Genomic DNA, 11,073 nt, shown 5'->3' on the forward strand with positions numbered 1-11,073 from the left:
TTAGCATGTGGCAGACACCCAGAATCAAAAAATTCACCCCCAATTGTTAAAGTTTGGCAAAACTATAAGAAACTAAAAACAGGGTTCCATAATGGGAATTGTTGGGGAACCTTTAAAATAGGCGGAGCTACCAGCCCCACATATTATACATTTCAAGATAAATACGCTATAACAGATCACAATTATTATATTTCTATTCAATTACAAAGTAGTCTGTAACTCAGGAAGTGGGGTAGTGTCCATAGATCACAAGAGGCTATGATACATCAAAAAGCTATAACATTTACAGCCACTGGTAGTTCAATCTGAACAATAAAGAACAGGAATTACAGATCTTCTACTTCCTTGTTACCTTTTGCCGGAATAATCTGCAAATAAAATTACGCTAATTTTTCAGGCAATATAGGCAGTGATGCTCTCCAGATTTATAGATGCTAATATTTAAAAGAAAATAAACTCCACTCTGAGAAGTCATTTCAAGGCTGTTATCTGAGAATTCTTTTTAAAAAGCAACTTACATCACATTCCTGATTATTGTTATTCAGAGCTACTACATCTTTTAATATTTTACTTCAGTGTGAGCTCATATACAAATTCCACCCAATTGCCTACCAGTGGACACTCACATGTTACAGACCAGTCTCTCAAACATTGCTACCTCTGAACACAGTGTAAATGTTCCCAACATCACATCATCAGCACAGAAAAACACACATTATGGACACTTTGATTTCTAATTTTGATACAGACAGCTGGGACAAGTCAATATCATGGGATTGCTGAGTTATGCAGTCTATATTAGGAAAAAAATCTGCTACTGGCTCATCTTTAGTCAACATGCCTTTTGGATCCTCTTCATCTGGATTCATGTACTCAGCCTTGGCATCCCCCTCCTTTGCCTGGCTTTTCTCCTTCATCCATTAGATCTGGATACAAAAGCAATCTTCCTCATGCTGCATACCATCAGCTCAAAGGCCATCCTGGGAATGAATAGCCCCAGAGTGGAGTTTGCATCCGCACTGGCAGTTGAGTTTTCTCAGTTAACACCTGAGACTGTTTGTGAGTCATATTGTATGATTGTTGTTCTGGGGTATATAGTTGAGCATACAGAATGAGCCGATCAGATTTCAGAGGATAGACACTGTTTACTTTAAAAAATAGTTAAAATATCCTTCTGCTTCATATATGTCCATGAAATATGGATACAAACTGTGCTGTACTATCTCCTCTTGACTAAATTATACTTCTGTGATTTATGGAATCAAAAACCTATGCAACACGAGGAAACATGACTCACAAATCAGTCACTTAGGTACACATACTCAGGGGAAAACAGAAACTCCTTCACATGCTACCAACTCACAGAATCATTCACTCTCATCTTTTTACAGTAACATTTAAACCACCCAAAGGCATGCTGGCCAACAAGGCTTAAAGGTAGTGGTGAGCTGGAGCCAGTTTGCATGAACCAGTTGTTGAATTTAGAAGCCCATTTCAAACCGGTTGTTAAAGGGGTGGGCAAACTCCAGCTCGTGGGACCATCCTGTCCGGCCTGCCTGAACTTGCAGCCCCTTGCCCAGCTTTCCCCCTCTCACGGAGCCTCAGCATTCTGCACCACTGGCACCAGCCCTCTGGACTGCTCCTGGGCAGCTCTGCAGCTCCTGCTGCTTTGAGCAGCGTAGTAAGGGGGTGGGGCTGCGAGCTCCAGCGGGCCGCACGGCATCCATACACACTGCCCTGAGCAGCATGGTAAGGGGGCCAGGCTGGGGGTGGGAGAAGGGGTTGGATAAGGGGCAGGGAGCGGTTGGAGGGGGCAGAGGTTCTGGGGGGCGGTCAGGGGACGGGGAACTGGGGGAGATGAGTAGGCGTGAGAGTTCCAGAGGTCTATCGGGGTGGTGGTGGATGGGGCCAGGGCAGTTAGGGGACAGGGAGCAGGGCAAGCTGGGTAGGGGATGGGGTCCTGGGGGGCAATTAGGGTGGGGGGCCTTGGGAGGGGGTGGTCAGGGGATAAGGAGCAGGAGGGGTTGACAGGTTGTGGGTTCTGAGGGGGGCAGTTGGGGGCAGGACATGGGTGGGGGTTGGATGCAAATGTCAACATGTGACACAAGCAATCAAAATGGCAAAGGCCTGAAATGGTTAAAAGTTGGGTTTTGTGGTGCACAGTGCCACAATTTATAAATTGGACTAGATTTTAACTGTTGTTGACCCATTGCTAAGTGGTAGCAGATGATGTGTCTTTACGGGTCAGTTTCCCATATGGAGGTGAACTAGTATGTGCAGAGTCAGGGTATTTTCTTACTGGGATTTGTTTGTTTGTAAAATGTGCACAAGTCATGCTTCTTCCAACAAAGGCAGCTACAAACTGCACGTGAATAGCTCCATTTTGCAGACATCTCAGCCACAGCACCTCAGGGACCAAAGAGCAGCTCTCTTGGTCCCTCACGCCAGTCTAGTTGCTTAACACACTGCTCTCCCTTCCTGCTCCAGACCTTGACCTGGGAAACCCCCAAGCTTGGAACTCCTCACTTGGGGCAACACAACCTTGAAAGATCAATCTGAGTGTCAACCTTCCTTTAGTACAGCTATTTTACCTACAAAGTAACTTTGAAAACTGCAGTAACAGCTAACGGTGAATGCTTTGACCCAGACAGTCTCTTTAAGGTGATCGAGATAGTTATATGTCAGTGACTTACAGTGTGCAAGCCATTGACAGCTAGCACTTAATCATAACCCTGTACAGAAAGGATGGTTCCTCATGCTGCTAATTTAAATAAACTATTTTAAATAATGAACTATATAAAACACATTCCATCATGTTTAACTTTAGAGACAACATCAGTCTTTTGCAGGTTTGAATCCTGAACTTTCATATCCCTAGCACAGGCACTGCCTCTTGTACTGAAATAGTGACTGTTATCTAATAACATGAGCAGCCATACTAGGTCAGACCAAAGGTCCATCTAGCTCACTATCCTGACTGCCAACAGTGACCAGTGCCAAATGCCCCAGAGGGAATGAGCAGAACAGGTAATCAACAAGTGATTGCCCACTCCCAGCTTCTGGCAAACAAAGGCTAAGAACACCATCCCTGCTCATCCTGGCTAATAGCCATTGAAGGACCTATCCTCCATGAAATTATCTAGTTCTGTTTTCAACTCTGTTATACTCTTGGCCTTCACAACATCCTCTGGCAAAGCGTTCCCCAGGCTGACTGTGTGTTTTGTGAAAAAATACTTCCTTTTGTTTGTTTTAAACCTGCTGCCTATTAATTTAATTTGGTGACTCCTAGTGTGTGTGTTATGAGGAGTAAATAACACTTCCTTATTTATTTTCTCCAAATGAGTCATGATTTTATAGACCTCTATCATGTCCCCACTTAGTCTTCTCTTTTCCAAGCTGAATAGTCACAGTCTTATTAATCTCTTCTCATATGGAAGCTGTTTCATACCCCTAATCATTTTTGTTGCCCTTTTCTGAATATTTTCCAATTCCAATATATCTTTTTTGAGATGGGGCGACCACATGGGCACGCAGTATTCAAGATATGGGCGTACCATGGATTTATATAGAGGCAATATGATATTTTTGTCTTATCTATCCCTTTCTTAATGATTCCCAACATTCTGTTCTCTTTTTTGACTGCCGCTGCACATTGAGCGGGATGTTTTCATGAGACCTAATCCACAATCGACTCTAAGATCTTTTTCTGAGTGTAACAGCTATTGAGCTCTATTGTTTTAAATTAGAGGTGTGATTAATGATTTTCCAAACTTGCCATTACTTTGCATTGGCATTTACAACATATCAAGATCCGCATTTCTAAGGCAGGCCAACAGGACTTTTTCGTTCATGGCTTACAGTGTGGGCTCGCGGTCTCCAGGTCACCTCACCGCCTCCATCACTTTGGTCCCATGCTCATTCATAACAGATAGTAAGGTTAATGTTTTTCACACTGGAAAGGGTTAACAATACACTACTGTCCAAGGACCAATCAGGAAACAGATACTTTCAAAATCTGTGGAGAAGCCTTTGTTTTGTGTTTTGGGCTTGCTTGTTCTCTTCCTGAGTCCTGAAAGGGACTAGAACGTGCAACAGTTTCTTGCAATCTCGCTGCTACATCTTCTCTTATATTCATGAATGTGAGTATTGAGTAGAAAGCAGTTATGTCTTTTTAATGTTTTCTTAGTTGCAGTTGTAGCTGGCTGGGATTTTAATGTGTATTGCGAAAGTATTTAAATTGTATTCTGCTGGCGGAGGCTTTTTCTCCTTTTCTATAAGCTGAAAGATCCGTTATACTCCATCTTAAATTTACAGTGATTATTTTACTTTTTTGTCTTTTATTAAAAGCTTTTTCTTAAACACTAGATTTGATTTTTTCCTGGTTCCGGGAGTATTGATCTGTATGCACCAGAAGTGGGGAGACAGGGAAAGAAGGGACGGGAGAGGGGATTTCTTGTTTCAGATTCACGGAGCTTGATCTGTCTATCTCTCTAGTTATCCAGGGCGGAAAAATGCTTGGCGGAAGAAAGGAGGGGAAGGAAAAACTGGTTTATTCCTTTCTGTGTGAGACCCCCTCCCCAAAAAAAAAAGGAATTTGAAGTCTTGGGTCCAGAAGGTTTTGGGGACCAGAGTGCCAACACACATATCTGTTTTTGGTGGTGACTTGCAACTCAGCTGGTAATTAGGCTTAGAGATTATGCTAGTACCTCTTTTTGGGGACCTCTAAGGTTAAGATTGGGTATAGTATGACAGCCTGACATACCCACCTGCATCCAGGGTCAATTTCAAGGTTGCTGAGCTGAGTAAGTCTGCTGTGAAACGGATAATTTGATATTTTAAATCATTTTTCATAGCACTTAGGGTACATATACACTGCACGATTATTCGAATATCTTAATGCCGATTACAAAACAATCTAATAAAATCGGTTATAGCACGTGCCAAGTGGGATCGACAAAATGATTGTTATGCGTCATGGTCAAAGCTACACATGTTCAGGAGCGGTTACTGTGGGTCGCTGTTCTCAGCTACCCATAGTTCCACTGTCACCGGGCTTGAAGCCAGTCGTGATGGGCAGAAACCGACAGCTGCATACCGAGCAGCATTGCGTCTACCACAGCATTCATACACAGAGGGTGACATTTACAGTACTTCAGGAATTATTTATTTTAGTTGCTTCAGGTGGGAGGGCAGGACTTGACGAGTTCGCGGATACCAGCAAGACACCGTGTATAAGCTACAGACATTGGGCGCTGCAAGCAAGAATGCAAATAGTGCCTGTGAGGTAGCTGTAGTCTCCTAATAACCCTCCCTCCATGACATGCCCCGTGATTCTGGCTTCCGTTCAGTTGTCATAGCACTGCTGTGTACCCTGGAGTTTTATTTTTCAAACGCTTGGCATTTCCTGTTTCTTTAACGGCTCTGATAAACAGCATTTGTCTCCATACAGGAATCAGATCTATATTCCCGTAAGTTAAATGCAGGGCTACTTTGCTTGAACTGCATCTCAACCTGGATCAAGCTGGACAGTGAAAAGGAAAGTCATTCTATAAGTACGGAGCTTTTCTCTTAACGCACTCCACATTCAGTTCGATTGCGCCCAGACGGTCAGTGTGGCACTGTGATACTCTAGGTAGGCCCATAATGTCGATTCGCCACACGACTAATCGAGTTATCATATAGAATTTCGCGCTACCTCTCGTCGGGAGAGTTCTGACTCGCTTTAAAGGAGAGTTTAACTATTTATGAACGACTCCATGTGACCGGTACGCGTTAACTGTATACTCGGCCATTAAAACCGATTTAGTCGCAGTGTACTGGCTAGTAACTAGAGTCTTTTTAAAAAAGCAACAAAAAGCAAAGAATAAGAAAAAGACCAAGAACACAAAGAACTTATTGTGTTTATATTTGTTACGTCCAGTAAAGACCTAGACACTACATATTTTTATTATGATTGGAAAAGCGATTAATACATTACAAATGATTTGGACATGTATACTGTATATTTTTTGTTTTCCTCACTAAATTAAATATTTTTGGAAAAATATAAGCAGCCCCAGATGAGATGGTGCCGTCTCTGAGGAAAAAATTGTAAACCTGATCAGGGCTGGTGCAATCTTTAGGCGAAATATGGCGGTTGCTAGGCCAATTTGGATTGCAAAAATGAGCCCCCAATTTTAAAGTGGTGCGCCGCGCTGCTGGAGGCTATCGAGCAGCACTGCTGCGCCGAGCCCAAGTTCCCCCGGCTAGGCACGCGGTCAGTGCGCCACCGCTGCAGCCCGGCAGCCCAGAGCATCCCCCGCCCCTGGGGTCAGTGAGCCGCCGCCACAGCCGGGAAGCCCAGGGTGCCCCCCCCAGGGTCAGCGAGCCGCCGCTGCAGCCCGGCAGCCCAGGGCACCCCTCACCCCGGGGTCAGGGAGCCGCGAGACCCACGCGCGGGGCGGCGAAATGTCCCGGCGCCTAGGGCGCCAGAAACCCTAGCGCCGGTCCTGCCCTGACCTAAATGGGCCAGTCACTAGATAAGAACTGGCAGTGCATGGAGAAGGCAACCTGGCTCAGCTGCAATGCAGACTGCCCTGCAAAATCCAGTAGACTGGAGAGCTCTTCCAGCAGATTTGACCTGGTAATTTTTAAGCTAGTTTTGACAGTCAAAATTCTAAGATGCGGGGGTCTAAAAATAGAGTTGTGACGTGAAGTATGGAGACAGTGTTATCTGTCTCTAATCATGATAGCAGTCTGTTCTATGTATTACTTTCTTGCAGAATAAGATTTACCTTGTGTTAAGCCAGGCTGAGTTGCAGGACCATGAGGTCCTGTAGAAAAGAAAATAATAATCTTATGGGAAATTTCTTTTGTACCAAGAAACCTTTTGAACATCCCAGAAGCACTGTAGCTAGTAGGGGGGAAATGTTATACTTGGGAAAGCTTTAAAATATGTATAAACAGTAGTTTAAAAGCTGTATATTTTCTATTTAAGGGTTAACATAAGGGATTTGATTATAACCTCAGTAAAAAGAGCTGCTGCTTCACACTAAAATATGAGAACGAACATAATGAGAGAGCTTTTAATGAAAACTATTGTTTAAATATGATATGCTAAATGTTTTGTAACAAGTAATTGTTGGGGTTTTTTAATTGGCTGTATTGTTTAGAAAGTAGAAACTACATTTTAAAAAGAGAACATAGTTAGCTAAACCACTGGGGAAGTAGTTTTTCAACATGTTCTTCAGAGCGGGATTTTTATGTATTTGTCAGAGAGAAAATGACTAAAACAAGGCATGTATCAGGCCTCTATGGTTGTACATAGAGCTTTGGAGTAGGTTGTTATGTGCGTATCTTAAAGCCAAGCAAGTATAGCGTGTATGTAACCTTAGAGTTTGTGGCATAATACATTGTATTCCACAGAATTTTGATGAAGTGGATAATTTTATGAGCATTAATGATCCCTACGGTTATAAAAGGTACAATAATATTAAAGGGGTAATCACATCTCACAGAAAAGTGTATGCTGAAGACCCCTGTGGCAGCAGAAAATGTTTCCAACTCCAACATGCAGTATTGCACAACTACAGAATGAGTAGGTCTGTGTGAACCATTCATAATAAATATTGCATTCTTATTCTGAATCCTCTTTAATGCATTAGCGTCTAGAGGCTTCAGCCAGGTCAGGGCCTCATGTACAAACATACAGTAAATGACAGTCCCTGCCTCAAAGCGTTTAGGGACTGAAATCAATGGGAGTTAGGTGTTTTTTTAAATCCTATTAGGTACCTAGCTGCCTGAGTACATTTAAAAATCTGGTCGATGGAAACTAAAATTATTGAACTGAATTCAATTAATTATGCTCTTTGCTCTTAGCACATTATGTACAGACAGAATTTGAGCCTTATTCACTGCTGTGTAAACCAGTTTTATGTCTATATAAACTCTACTGACTTCAAAGAAAAATGTACTAGTGAATCAGGGCTATTGTTTCTAGTTCACCAAGCAAACTTAAGCTTTATAGCTGCTGTACACTGCCACTAGATGGCAACAAATGAAACCCTATGGGAGATCTAAATTTTTAGCAAGGTGCAGCAGTACATTCTCCTGTTTGCCAGCATACTGTAGTAACAAATTTTACTTTAGAACCACATAGGTGACTCCATATTGCATAATTTTGTTGTATACATGAATAGAACAGCTTGGCTTTCTCCTGCATTTATATATGCAGTATAGTATTTACTCTTCAAATGAAAATGGGTACATGAGGGGGAGGGAGGTGGACTAAAACGACAATAAACATGATCATGAGCCCTCTGGGATGCTGCCCATGCTCACTTCCAACTGTTGTTCTGAGCATTATCAAATCAAAGGGAAAGTGTGTGGAAAACTGGGGGCAGTATTACACATACTTAGATCCTGTGGCAACGAATTATTTAGGCTTAAGACTGGAAAATGACCTTTCTGCATAAATTCACTAACAGTGCAAGGCAATAATCTCAAAACCAAAGAATATTGAACGTCCTTAATTCGTTACCTCAGTAAGTGAAGTCTGTGTGGATGCAAACATCAACAGTAGGGCCATGAAGTAGGAGTGTACTATTTTTTTAAGAAGGTAGATCCTACTGTACATGACTGTCTTTGCTCAGCATATGGAAGACAAAGGAGAAAAGGAGCCGACAAAGGAAGGAAAATGTAGGGTGTGAAATAGTTTATTTGTTTTTAGAATTGGCTTTGCCATTTCATGTAGGGTTGTTCTTTCCTGCAATGGCTGTATTGAAAATACAGTGAATACTGTGGACCAAATCCTCCAAAACTAGCACTTTTGGACACTTAGCACCTGTACTTGCAATTTATATATGGAAACGGTATTTGGACAAATGAGTATTTGGACAAATTTCTCTCATCTTCAAGGACAGATGTTAGATTCTATCAAATGTGCCCGCAAGCACCGGGACTTCACAAAAGTGCACGTGAAAGCCAGGATGAGGCCCCTCTGGAAATGTGATCTTGCATGCTTTCTTTTTATTCATATACAAGTGGAAATTAATGTATCATATGAGGCACTTTTGCTTTTCAGTTTCATATTGTCCAATTGTTTGGTTCTATGAATGTATTTGGTGATGAGGGATGGCTGAGCCTGTTTCTCGTTTGCCAGTGCATGGGAGACAGGACCTTGTGTGCATGAACAATTGTATGTTATTGCAAATTTACTACACTGATAGCTGTATAATAGGCAGCAAAGGACAGATCCTGCCTGACCTGTAGATAGGAGGACAGGGGAAAGGACAAGGGACTAAGGAAGGGCAAAGTAGGATTTTTGTAAAGGGACTTGTCACTGCAACAAAAATTACACTTTATTCACAGGACTGTAGGCTGGGAATGTCACTGCTTTATTCAGCTGCATCACAAACAAACTGCGTGGTGGTACAGGGGAGACAACTCCCACTGGCAAGCAGGAAGTAAGGAGAACTGGAGCATGGTTCCATCTCATAGTCTGGGTAGTGCAGTCAAGCCCATGGGGACCAGTTTACTACTCAATTCCAGTTGCAACACTGAAGCGAGCACAGAGACTGCTCCCTCCCTACTCTCTGAGGTGCAAAGAGGAACCCAGTGGAAGTGAAGTGAAGAGGAGACAGATCCATGGCTCCACACTCCTTCACAACTTTCTGGCCAGCAAAGGTCCAGGGTGGAGTGCCCACTGAAGAAGTGGAGCAGTGTGTGTGCTGCCCCCGGGCACTGGAGAGGCATTCTGTCTCCTGGAGCAGTGATGTGGCTCTGCACTGCCCTTCCTGTGAGTTATGTGCAATATGCACAAACTGATCCCAGGTGAAGACAAGCACTCTGGCGTTTTCACTGTGAGTTGGCTTTTTTAAGGACAATATCCATCATTTAGATTGTTCTTGTTAGATGGACCCTTAGAGTATAAAATGAAAATTTACTAAGATTACATAGGTGACACCATAGACAGTAAAATGTGAAAGTTACATTGGGATCATTTTTAAACATGCAATAAGTGCACATTTAATTGAATCCATCTTCAGTGAAGATGCATCTGACCCTGGACAGATGATGCAATCTTGAACGTGCAGAAATCAGGCATGTAACAGCACATAAGGTCTCATCTGGAGTACCGTGTCCAGTTCTGGGCACCACACTTTGGGGAAGATGTGGATAAATTGGAGAAAATCCAGAGGAAAGCAACAAAAATGATTAAAGGTCTAGAAAACATGACCTACAAGAAAAAATTGAAAAATTTCGGACTATTTAGTCTGGAGAACAGAAGACTAAGGGGAGACATAATCAGGGCCGGCTCTAGGCACCAGCAAAACAAGGAGGTGCTTGGGGCAGCACTCGAGCCATCCTTTTTTCTTAACTCAGGTCCTCCCCTCTCACAACCCTGCAGAAGCAGAGCCACAGAGCAGCTGGGGATCCAGCATGGGAACTGAGAATCCATAGGACCCTGGGAGCTGTAGTTCCTTGCCTAGCTCCCTGTCTATAGAGCCAGCCCTGCAGCAGGAAAAGAACTACATTTCCCAGGAATCCCTTGGCAGCTATCAACAGGAAAGGGAGGGGGAGGGAGTAAGGTAGCTGAGGCATGCTGCAGCTTGCTGTGAGTCGAGAGCTGCTAGAAGGGGCTGGCAGCGTGAATGGGGAACAATTGTGCCCAAAGAGCAGAAGGCTTTGCCGCAGATATCCTCTTCAGAAGACTTCCCTAGACTGGATTTGGGATACTGGTGTGACCTCACCTTGGAGCCCCCAAAGAAGGAATTGGGTGGACTAAATGGACAGTGCCCCTCTCTATTTGAAACCTAGCAAGGAAGGTATGTGGATCCCACTAGAATTTAAAATTAAAAGTAAGGGAGTGGAGGCTCTGCTAGGGGACTTACGCAGCTTTAGATACAGTGTCAGGCACTTAGGAGGATTTCCACTTCTGAGCCATGGAAGCAGAAATTGACTTTTCCTTTCCAGATATAGCTAATATTCAGAAAGGGAATCTAGCATCTTTCTTCCAGATTTGAACACCCTCAAAATTCAGGAGTGCTCAAGCTCAATTTGGGCAGCCGTTACTTCATTTCTCCCAAATCAAAA

The sequence above is a fragment of the Chelonoidis abingdonii genome, chromosome 5 (assembly GCF_003597395.2).
Source record: "Chelonoidis abingdonii isolate Lonesome George chromosome 5, CheloAbing_2.0, whole genome shotgun sequence".
NCBI lineage: Eukaryota > Metazoa > Chordata > Testudines > Testudinidae > Chelonoidis > Chelonoidis abingdonii.